This window comes from Silurus aristotelis (genome assembly GCF_946808225.1).
Source record: "Silurus aristotelis genome assembly, chromosome: 7".
Classification (NCBI taxonomy): Eukaryota; Metazoa; Chordata; class Actinopteri; order Siluriformes; family Siluridae; genus Silurus; species Silurus aristotelis.
Window position 1 is genome coordinate 27,215,020 of NC_139580.1, and position 12,124 is coordinate 27,227,143.

The window sequence follows — 12,124 nt, forward strand, 5'->3', positions numbered from 1 at the left end:
GTTTGACACTTCTGCTCCTGTCCAAAAGGGGGCAGTGTGTGCCTGGAGTTTGGTTAGGAAACATCTTAAAAAAGTGGACATCCTTCACAGTTTGCAAACAGATTTATTACCTTATGACTGCATAGTGGAAAATAAACAGACAGCCCACATAGGCTGTATACATAGAAAATAATAATAATATTAATAATAATTATTAAAAAAGCATTAGAATCAGTATCAGAATCAAACTTTATACATTACGGTGCTGTAAATTGCTCTGTTTTGCTTAATAAATTATAGCATACTTTCCCAAACCATTCTCCATTCTTTAAGACTTCTGGGTAGGCTAAGTCTCGACTTACGGTATTTTCAAGTTACGATGGGGTTAATTGCAACACATCTCCATCATTAGTTAGGGACTACCTGTTGGTCAACTATATGGATAAAAGTGTATATACAGTTATGTGGTACAATATGTGGTTCTTTCTCAAACTGTTATTGCATATCTAAAGGCACACAATTGTACAGGGTGTCTTTGGATGCAGTAGCATTTTCCCTTCAATTGAACTAGTAGACCAAAAACCTGTTTCAGCATGATGATGCCTCTGTGCACAACGCAAACTCCATGAAGATGTGCTTTGCATGGGTTGAAGTGGAAGATCTCCTGTTATAGAGCTCTGACCTCAACCCTATTAAACACATTTAGAATGAATTTGACTGCGCCCCAGGCCTCTTCGCATCACCCACATCAGTACCTGACAGTACCACCCTTGTGTCTGAATGAACACAAATATCCACAAGCACACTCTACATCTTCCCAGAAGAGTGAAGGGAATTCTAAGAGTAAATTGGGAATGTGGAATGCGATGCTCAAAAAAAGCACATACCGTACTTATGACAAGGTGTCCGTATACTTTTAGCAATACAATGTTTCGTGTCAGCCTACATTACCCATGAACATCGAGGATACAATTTGCATCTTCAGGACTTTTCTTTTTGTACATGCATATGTACAATGTTTACATTGCACACTGTGGGCACACATTATATCATTTCCAAAAAATAATTTTCTTTGTCTTTTGTCTGTCTTTTTACCTATAATTATTTGACCTATACTTTATGTCCTAGGCTTCTTGAATGATTTACATAGTAAGCATTTCATTGTATATTGTTACATACTGTTGCCTGTACATTTGACAATAACACTTTTACACCTGACCCTCAGTAACTATAATTATATCTTTTAATGAAGCTCTCTTTCTCTATCTTAGTGTTTTTTTGTTTTTTGGTCATGTTGCTGCTGCCACATGATTGGCTGATTAGAAAACTGCATGAATATGTGAACCATTTCACTAAAATAATTTAGTGAGATTGGTTTTTTTTTTTCTCGATGAAAATATTTATGTATTTATGTAAATTTTTATGTATCTCCATACACCTCACTGTACCTCTACACACCTCACTGTATCTCTATACACCTTACTGTACCTCTACACACCTCACTGTATCTCTATACAACTCACTGTATCTCTACACACCTCACTGTACCTCTACACAGCTCACTGTATCTCTATCCACCTCACTGTACCTCTAAACACCTCACTGTATCTCTATACACCTTACTGTACCTCTACACACCTCACTGTATCTCTATACACCTCACTGTATCTCTACACACCTCACTGTACCTCTACACAGCTCACTGTATCTCTATACACCTCACTGTACCTCTACACACCTCACTGTATCTCTACACACCTTACTATATCTCTACACACCTCACTGTATCTCCATACACCTCACTGTATCTCTACACACCTCACTGTACCTCTACAAATCTAACTGTACCTCCACACACCACACTGTTCCTGTACACACCTTACTATATCTCTACACACCTCACTGTATCTCCATACACCTCACTGTATCTCTACACACCTCACTGTACCTCTACAAAGCTCACTGTATCTCTATACACCTCACTGTACCTCTACACACTTCACTGTATCTCTATACACCTCACTGTACCTCTACACACCTACACTGTATCGCTATACACCTCACTGTATCATTACACACCTCACTGTATCTTTTCACACCTAACTGTATCTCTACACACCTCACTGTATCTCTATACACCTCACTGTATCTCTACACACCTCACTGTATCGCTATACACCTCACTGTACCACCACACACCTCACTGTATCTCTATACACCTCACTGTACATCTACACACCTCCCTGTACCTCTACACACCTCACTGTATCTCTACACACCTCCCTGTACCTCTACACACCTCACTGTATCTCTACACACCTCACTGTATATCTATACACCTCACGGTACCTCTACACACCTCACTGTATCTCTACACACCTCACTGTATCTCTATACACCTCACTGTATCTCTACACACCTCACTGTACCTCTACACAGCTCACTGTATCTCTATACACCTCACTGTACCTCTACACACCTCAGTGTATCTCTACACACCTTACTATATCTCTACACACCTCAATGTATCTCCATACACCTCACTGTATCTCTACACACCTCACTGTACCTCTACAAATCTAACTGTACCCCCACACACCTCACTGTTCCTCTACACATCTCACTGTATCTCTATACACCTCACTGTACCTCTACACACCTCACTGTATCTCTATACACCACACTGTATCTTTTCACACCTAACTGTATCTCTACACACCTCACTGTATCTTTTCACACCTAACTGTATCTCTACACACCTCACTGTATCTCTATACACCTCACTGTATCTCTACACACCTCACTGTATCTCTATACAGCTCACTGTACCACCACACACCTCACTGTATCTCTATACACCTCACTGTATCTTTTCACACCTAACTGTATCTCTACACACCTCACTGTATCTCTATACACCTCACTGTATCTCTACACACCTCACTGTATCTCTATACAGCTCACTGTACCACCACACACCTAACTGTATCTCTATACACCTCACTGTACATCTACACACCTCCCTGTACCTCTACACATCTCACTGTATCTCTATATACCTCACTGTATCTCTACACACCTCACTGTATCTCTATACACCTCACTGTACCACCACACACCTCACTGTATCTCTACACACCTTACTGTATATCTATACACCTCACGGTACCTCTACACACCTCACTGTATCTCTATACACCTCCCTGTATCTCTACTCACCTAACTGTATCTCTACACACCTCACTGTATCTCTATACACCTCCCTGTATCTCTACACACCTCACTGTACCTCTACTCACCTAACTGTATCTCTACACACCTCACTGTTTCAATATTCAGTTCAATTTTCAATTCTTTTTTATTTGTATAGCACTTTTAACAATGAACATTGTCTCAAAGCAGCTTTACACAGATAATGCAGTGATTAAAAATGAATATGTTCTTTATGAGTAAGTTTGTCCCTGATGAGCAAGCCGGTGGCGACTGGCGACTGTGGCAAGGAAAAACTCCCCGAGATGGCATAAGGAAGAAACCTTGAGAGGAACCAGACTCAAGAGGGAACCCATCCTCATCTGGGTTACACCGAATGTCCATTTGTGGCGGGTATACAATGTTGCGGGGTACAGTGATGATGATCAAAAGCGAAGTGTATTTCTGAGTCAGTGTAGGAGACTGTTGACATCAACTACAGTCCAATCCAGGCAGGCCTGGATGAAGTGGGAAGATCCACGGGGGGGAGAGGGGCAGGAACAGTGGTCACTGGAGCCTCAGGAGCATGTTTAACTCGACCGAGAGAGAGAGAGAGAGAGAGAGAGAGAGAGAGAGAGAGAGAGAGAGAGAGAGAGAGAGAAGAGGGTGACAGGAAGAGAAGGATATGGATTATTAAGTGTACCTATTGTTGTATGAGAGTTAAAGTCACTGTGCAGTTTGGACTCCGGCAAGACTCGCTATGGCAGCATAACTAAAAGGGAGAACCAGAAGGCAACACAGACATGAGGGATCTCTGGGATAAGAGACGGCCCACCACACCACCATCAACAAACCTGAGTGAACACGTGAATGTGAGGGGACGACAGCGTACAAATATCCCAGTTCACCAAACACTCTATATCAATGTTCCCTCCAGATCTGAGCCTTTACCTGAGAAAAAATCTACTGATTAAAGGCTTGACTGAATAAATATGTTTTCAACCTCGACTTGAACACTGAGACTGTGTCTGAGTCCCGAACACTGGTTGGAAGGCTGTTCCATAACTGCGGGGCTTTATAAGAGAAAGATCTGCCCCCTGCTGTAATCTTCATTATTGGAGGAATTAACAGATAGCCAGCACCTTTTGATCTAAGTAGGCGTGGAGGATCATACTGGTACAGAAGTTCACTCAGATACGGTGGTGCGAGACCATTAAGTGCTTTATATGTCAGTAGTAGAATTTTATAATCAGTGCGAGATTTGATTGGAAGCCAGTGTAGACTGATTAATACAGGGGTGATGTGGTCATATTTCCTAGATCTAGTGACGACTCTTGCTGCTGCATTCTGAACTAACTGAAGCTTATTTATGCACTTACTCGCACACCCAGACAGTAAAGCGTTACAGTAGTCTAATCTAGAAGTAACAAAAGCATGAACTAGTTTTTCTGCATCCTGTAGCGACATCATATTTCTAATTTTAGCAATATTTCTAAGGTGAAAGAAGGCGATCCTGGTAATATTATTCACGTGAGCCTCAAAGGAAAGACTCGAGTCAATAATCACACCAAGGTCTTTGACAGCCGTACACGCTGAAACAGAAACACCATCCAGAGATGTTAGGTAATCGGAAAGTTTGCTTCTAGCTGCATGTGGTCCTAGTAAAAGTACTTCCGTCTTATCTGAGTTTAGCAGAAGAAAGTTATCAAGCATCCACTGTCTAATGTCCTTTACACATTTTTCAACATTGTTAAGCTGATCTCTCTCATCTGGCTTTGCTAAAATATATAGCTGTGTATTATCAGCATAGCAATGGAATCTAATACCATGTTTATGAATAATTTCTCCAAGAGGCAGCATATATAAAGAGAAAAGCAGAGGGCCTAAGACAGATCCTTGAGGAACACCAAACTTTACCTCAGAGAGTGTGGAGAACTCACCATTAACATCAACAAACTGATAGCGATCAGTCAAATAAGACCTGAGCCAAGAGAGAGCCGTTCCCTTTATTCCAACAACGTTCTCAAGTCTAGCAAGTAGTATAGTGTGATCAATGGTGTCAAAAGCTGCACTAAGGTCGAGCAAAACAAGTAAGGAGACAAAACCCTGATCAGAGGCCAATAACAGGTCATTTACCACCTTAACTAGCGCCGTCTCTGTGCTATGATGAGGCCGAAATCCTGACTGATACATTTCAAAAATATTATTCATAAGTAGGTGTGAGCAGAGCTGCTGTGCTACAACCTTTTCCAAAATTTTGGCTATGAAGGGGAGATTTGATATTGGTCTGTAGTTGGACAGCTGACATGGGTCAAGGTCAGGTTTCTTAATTAGGGGGTGGATAACTGCCAGTTTGAAGGATTTTGGTACAAAACCAGTGCTAATGGAAGAGTTTATTATTTTTAAAACAGGTTCAATTACCTCTGGAATGATCTGTTTAAAGAAACTTGTAGGCAAGGGATCGAGAATGCAGGTTGATGATTTTGATGAGGAAATTAATGAAATTAAGTCATTCTCGTGAATAGGAGTAAAACTTTGTAATTGATTGTCTGTTATAATTACACTGCTGTCTACAGGGTTACTTGTAAAATAATTTGGATTTATATTAACCGTCTGGATTTTTTGCCTGATGTTTTCAATTTTATTATTAAAAAAGTTCATGAAATCATTAGTACCTAATGATGGTGTGCATGTAAGTGCAGTGCTTTTATTTCCTGTTAATTTTGCTACCGTGCTGAATAAAAATCTAGGATTATGCTTGTTATTTTCTATGAGGGTGGAGAAATATGCTGATCTAGCAGCACTAAAAGATTTTCTATAAATTAGGAGGCTCTCCTTCCATGCTATTTGAAATACTGTTAATTTTGTTTGACGCCATTTACGTTCTAATTTTCGAGTGGTCTGTTTTAAGGTGCGTGTATGATCATTATACCACTGTGCTAATTTTTTCTCCCTGATCATTTTGGTCTTAAGGGGAGCTACATTATCTAGGGTATAACGTAATGTTGATTCTAGGTGTTCAGTGGCCCAGTCGAGCTCTGCAGGGTCAGACGGAGATCTATCTAATATCGTAATTTCTGGAAGATTGTTAATAAAACGCGCTGCTGTAGCTGACGTGAAAGTACGCTTAACACGATAACGTGGTGAAGTAGTAATGCAATGACTGAGGCAAATTTTAAAAGAGATGAGATAATGGTCTGAAATAGCTTCAGACTGTGGAATTATGACTTCGTTTTTTATTTTTAATCCAAATGTTAACAACAAATCGTGAGTGTGTCCACCACTATGAGTGGGTCCTATAACATTCTGATTAATTCCAACTGAATCTAGAATGGACACAACAGCTGCTCTTAAGGAGTCTTCCTGATGATCAAAATGAATGTTAAAATCACCAACAATTAATGCTTTGTCTAGAGAAGTAACTAAATTTGTGATGAAATCTGCAAATTCTATGAGAAAATCAGAGTAGGGCCCTGGGGGTCTATAAATAATAATGAGTGGAATTGTCTGACTGGACCTGCTTTCAGACACTTAATATTTTATGCTGGTGTAAAGAACTTCAAATGTTTTACACACCTCACAATACACACCTCACTGTATCTCTATTCAACTCACTGTATCTCTATACACCTCACTGTATCTCTATACAACTCACTGTATCTCTATACACCTCACTGTACCTCCACACACCTTACTGTATCTCTACACATCTAACTGTATCTCTACACACCTCACTGCATCTCTACAAACCTCACTGTACCACCACACACCTCACTGTATCTTTATACACCTCACTGTACATCTACACACCTCCCTGTACCTCTACACATCTCACTGTATCTCTATATACCTCACTGTATCTCTACACACCTCACTGTATATCTATACACCTCACTGTACCACCACACACCTCACTGTATCTCTACACACCTTACTGTATATCTATACACCTCACGGTACCTCTACACACCTCACTGTATCTCTACACACCTCACTGTATCTCTATACACCTCCCTGTATCTCTACACACCTCACTGTACCTCTACTCACCTAACTGTATCTCTACACACCTCACTGTTTCAATACACACCTCACTGTATCTCTATACAACTCACTGTATCTCTATACACCTCACTGTATCTCTATACAACTCACTGTATCTTTTCACACCTCACTGTACCTCCACACACCTTACTGTATCTCTACACATCTAACTGTATCTCTACACATCCAACTGCATCTCTACAAACCTCACTGTACCTCTACACATATAACAGTATTTTTACACACCTCACTGTATCTCTACACATCCAACTGTATCTCTACACACCTCACTGTATCGCCACACACCTCACTGTATCTCTACACATCTAACTGTATCTCTACACCTCACTGTACTTATACACACCTCACTGTATCTCTACACACCTCACTGTACTTATACACACCTCACTGTATCTTTACACATCTAACTGTACCTCCACACACATCACTGTATCTCTACACACCTCACTATATCTCTACACACCTCACTGTATCTCTACACATCTAACTGTACCTCCACACACCTCACTGTATCTCTACACACATTACCGTATCTCTACACACCTCACTGTACCTATACACACCTCACTGTATCTCTACACACATTACTGTATCTCTACACACCTCACTGTACCTATACACACCTCACTGTATCTCTACACATCTAACTCTATCTTTACACACCCCACTGTATCTCTACACATCTATCTCTATCTGTACACACCTCACTGTATCTCTACACATCTAACTGTACCTCCACACATCTAACTGTACCTCCACACACCTTTCTATATCTTTACACACCTCACTGTATCTCCACACATCTAACTGTAATTCTACACACCTTACTGTATCTCTGCACACCTTACTGTATCTCTACACATCTAACTGTATCTCCACACCTTACTGTATCTTTACACACCTCACTGTACCTGCACACACCTCACTGTATCTTTACACACCTAACTGTACCTCTACACATCTTACTCAACCACTACACACCTGACTGTACCTTTACACACCTGGCTGTACCTTTACACACCTCATAACTCCTCTACAAGTTGGAAATGCCAATTAGTCTAAGGAAACTAAAGTACCCAGAGAAAACCCCGAATGGAAAAAAAAAGCAAAGCCGTGTATATTAAATTATCTATGTAAATGATTAAACATATTTATCAGTAACATTTGACCAATATGTAATTCTAATACCATTAATGTATTCACTACTCATCGAGACCACAGCTGTAAAAATAAATAAATCATACGAAAAAAAGAAAGAAAGAAGGCTTTTTACTTTATTGTGATTTGAAACTGATACATACAAAGGCGTCATGAGACGGAGTAAATTCGTATGCGTTTGATTTTCCAACACCAGATTACTCACTGATCCTTTGTCACATCGAGCAGGTCTAATGATTGGAAAGTGTGACTCCTTCTGTTTCTAATGATGTGAGTCTTGTTCCTGAGCAATAAATGGTTCCTGTGTTATGAAACCGAGAAGCCAGAGAGTAGAAATGCCTGCAAATTACGTTTGTCGGGTTCTAAGGGTTAATGGTAATTAGAGTAATCATCAGACTGAGGTGAGCTGTGTGCCTGCTCTGTTTGGAGTGATTTTAACCAGGCTGAAAATCAAACTCAGCCCCTCTTTGTTTGTAAAGGATTTGAAGCTGGGCTCGAAAAACGTTGCCCTGAGAGCCAGAGCCCTCGTGTGTGTTTTTTCATTTTTCGTTTCTTGCCTCTGTGGGCATAAGTTTGTTAGTGTTTATTTAAATGGCTGGCTTTTTCATCACAATCCATGGAACCTTGCTGAAAACCCAACTGCCCACACTGCCTCATTTTTGTCCAAACCGCTACACTTCCCACAGAGCAGACGAGCGCTGCTTCACAGGGTGTTAAAGAGATCAGGGGCCAGGTAGGAGCAAGCCGAGTAGATGCCTTGGCAGAATATTCACCGAATCAATAATCCTAGTAATTTTCATGGCTCGGGGGGTAGCCGCCCATCCATATGGAGCAGAGGTTTCCCACGCCTGCGGCCTGATCGATTTCCCTGCTGGGAAGGTAATTGTCTGGTCCAGTTCTTCTGTACGGCTTCTCTCAGAAGATTTCTACTTAATGCAGTCCTTCTGCAGAGAAACTACCAAAAGAACACCGGCGCTCAGCCAGGGATTACTCGCTGACTGAAATTAGTCACTAGTGCAAAGTTATCACCTTTTATGAGTCCAAATTACTCTGGACTCATAAGTCATTATGAGGCCATTAATGCATACCTTCACAAAAGTATAGACACCTAACATTTCTCAGCCATATGTGGTTATTTCCCAAAATGTTACCACAAAGTTGGGGGTTACACAATTGCATTGGACGTCTTCAAATGCTGTAGCATCAAATGTTCATTATTCATCATTAAATTGTATCCACTTCGGGTGCGATTTTGAAAAAATAAAACAATCATTTACCCCAAGAATCAATTTAACATTTCAATGACTTAATTTCTTCACATCTGTAGTCATTTTCTTGGTAAATGGATGCGAAATGTATGTATATTGAGTAGAAATAAAACAGGATACCTCATGTTATAATAGTAATAATCACTGATAGCATGGTGTGATGATACTCACTCTAAAGCTTAACATTATCTCAAGGTGCTGGACGAAATACACAAACCATGTATTGGAGTTAAAGTAGAGATACACTTGGTAAAATAATACTCCAGTAAATGATTCATGTTTTAAATCTGTTGATGTGGAGTTTCTAATGGAGAACTAATTCTGTGGTAGCTCAGTGGTTAAGATGTTGCAGTTCCGATAGGGCTTCTGAAAGGCCATGAGTTCAAATCCCAGCACCGCCAAATTACTCTGGACTCATAAGTCATTATGAGGCCATTAATGCATACCTTCACAAAAGTATAGACACCTAACATTTCTCAGCCATATGTGGTTCTTTCCCAAAATGTTACCACAAAGTTGGGGGTTACACAATTGTATAGGACGTCTTCAAATGCTGTAGCATTAAATGTTCTCCATTTACTTGAACTAGGAGACCAAAACATGTTCCAGCATGACAATGCCCCGGTGCATAAAGCCAGCTAAATGAAGATATGCTTTACATCGATCGGAATGGCCGATCTCTTGCTTATAATCCTCTAATCCTATTGAACATCTTTGGGATGAATTGGAATGCTGACTGCACCTCAGACCTCGTCACCTCACCTACACCAGTACCTGACTTTACTAACACCCTTTAAGCTGAATAAGCTCAAATCTCCTAAATATAGTAGAACATCTTCCCAGAGGAGTGTAGGTTATTATTAACAGGAAATGAGGATTAAATGTTAAATGGGATGTTTAAAAAGCACATACCAATATATTTGGAAAGCTTTTTCCAATTGTGCTTCCAACACCAACAGCTCCCATTTAAATTGTCCTGTCACTTTTCTCATTGTGTAGAATAATACTTTTCTGGTGGATATCCATTTACTGCTGTATATTAATTCACCTTCTGAAGTGAAGAGAATTGGGTTAACTGACATGTCTTAAATAGATTGACCGGTCTGCAATGGTTTCCACTTGATGATAGACTGTATGCATTATTTCTTAGTGTTTAAGAAGTACGAGATCTATATGATGACTCCTCTTCCAAAGATTATCATGTGATGAAAGATGCTAATATAAAGGCTTGCCAAACCAAAACTGATTGTTACAAAGCAATGGAAGAATGGACTTCTTGGAAAAATGCTAAATAAACATAATCTCACAGGAAAAAAATCCCCATATCAGCAATTACACAGTGTTTTAAAACAGAAACAATAATTTATATACAATATAAAAGTATAAAAGTATCGGGACACCTGACTTCTCCAGTCGTATAAGGTGCTTTTTCAAATTACATAATTAAATTGTACACCACATAAGTATTTTTTCTTTTTGGCCCGCTAATAGTGTTATAGTCTCAACCATTCTAGGTCTCTGTCTTGTCTCTGTCATGTCTCGGTCTCAGACTAAGAGGACTGGGTATTTTATTTCAAGATACGGGTAAAAGAAAAAGGTTAATCTAAGCATATGTATTTGTTTGCTCATAGAAACGAAGGGAACATTTCTACACAAACAATTCGCCTCTGCATATGACTCATATACATATTATTTTATTATGATCTTCCAGACGAATTTGAAAAATGTGTTGCTCAGGTCTTGGTCCTGACTTGGGCTCATCGTGCCTTTGTTTTTCTTGGTCTCAATCTCTCAAAGTCTTGGTCTTGACACATTCTGGTCTTGGACTTATTGTGGTTTCATCACACTCTGGTCCACTCTGGTCTTGATGCTCTCTGGTCTTGGTCTTGTTATAGTTTCAACACTCTGTGGTCTTTTATTTGACTTGGTCTCAACACACTGATTTTGGAATTTACTTGGTTTTGATGCACTCTGGATTTGGATTTGACTTGGTCTTGACAAACTCTGGTGTTAGTCTTGACTTGGTCTTGACACATTCTGGTTGTGGCCTTATCTTAGTCTTGACACACTCTGGTCTTGGTCTTGACATAGCCTTAACATATTCTGGTCCTTGTCTTTTATTTGGTCTTGACAACCTTAGGTCTTGACTTGGTCCAGAAACAGTCCGATTTTGAAATAACTTGGTCTTGGCACACTCTGGTCTTGGTCCTGACATAATCTCAACAACACTCTGGTCCTTGGCTTGACGTGGTCTCTGTTATGACCGGGGCTCAAACAGTGGTCGTCAATATGAGAGTCTAGCACTCTAGAGATCTACCACTGGTGGGGCCAAGGATTCACATGCAGAGAGTAGGACAAACACAGCAGTGCAGACGCAATATTTACTGAGGAAGAGGGGAGAACACAAATAGGATAGGAGTGTTAGAGGGAGTGTACATCCAAGAAGAAGAAGAATAAGAAGGAGA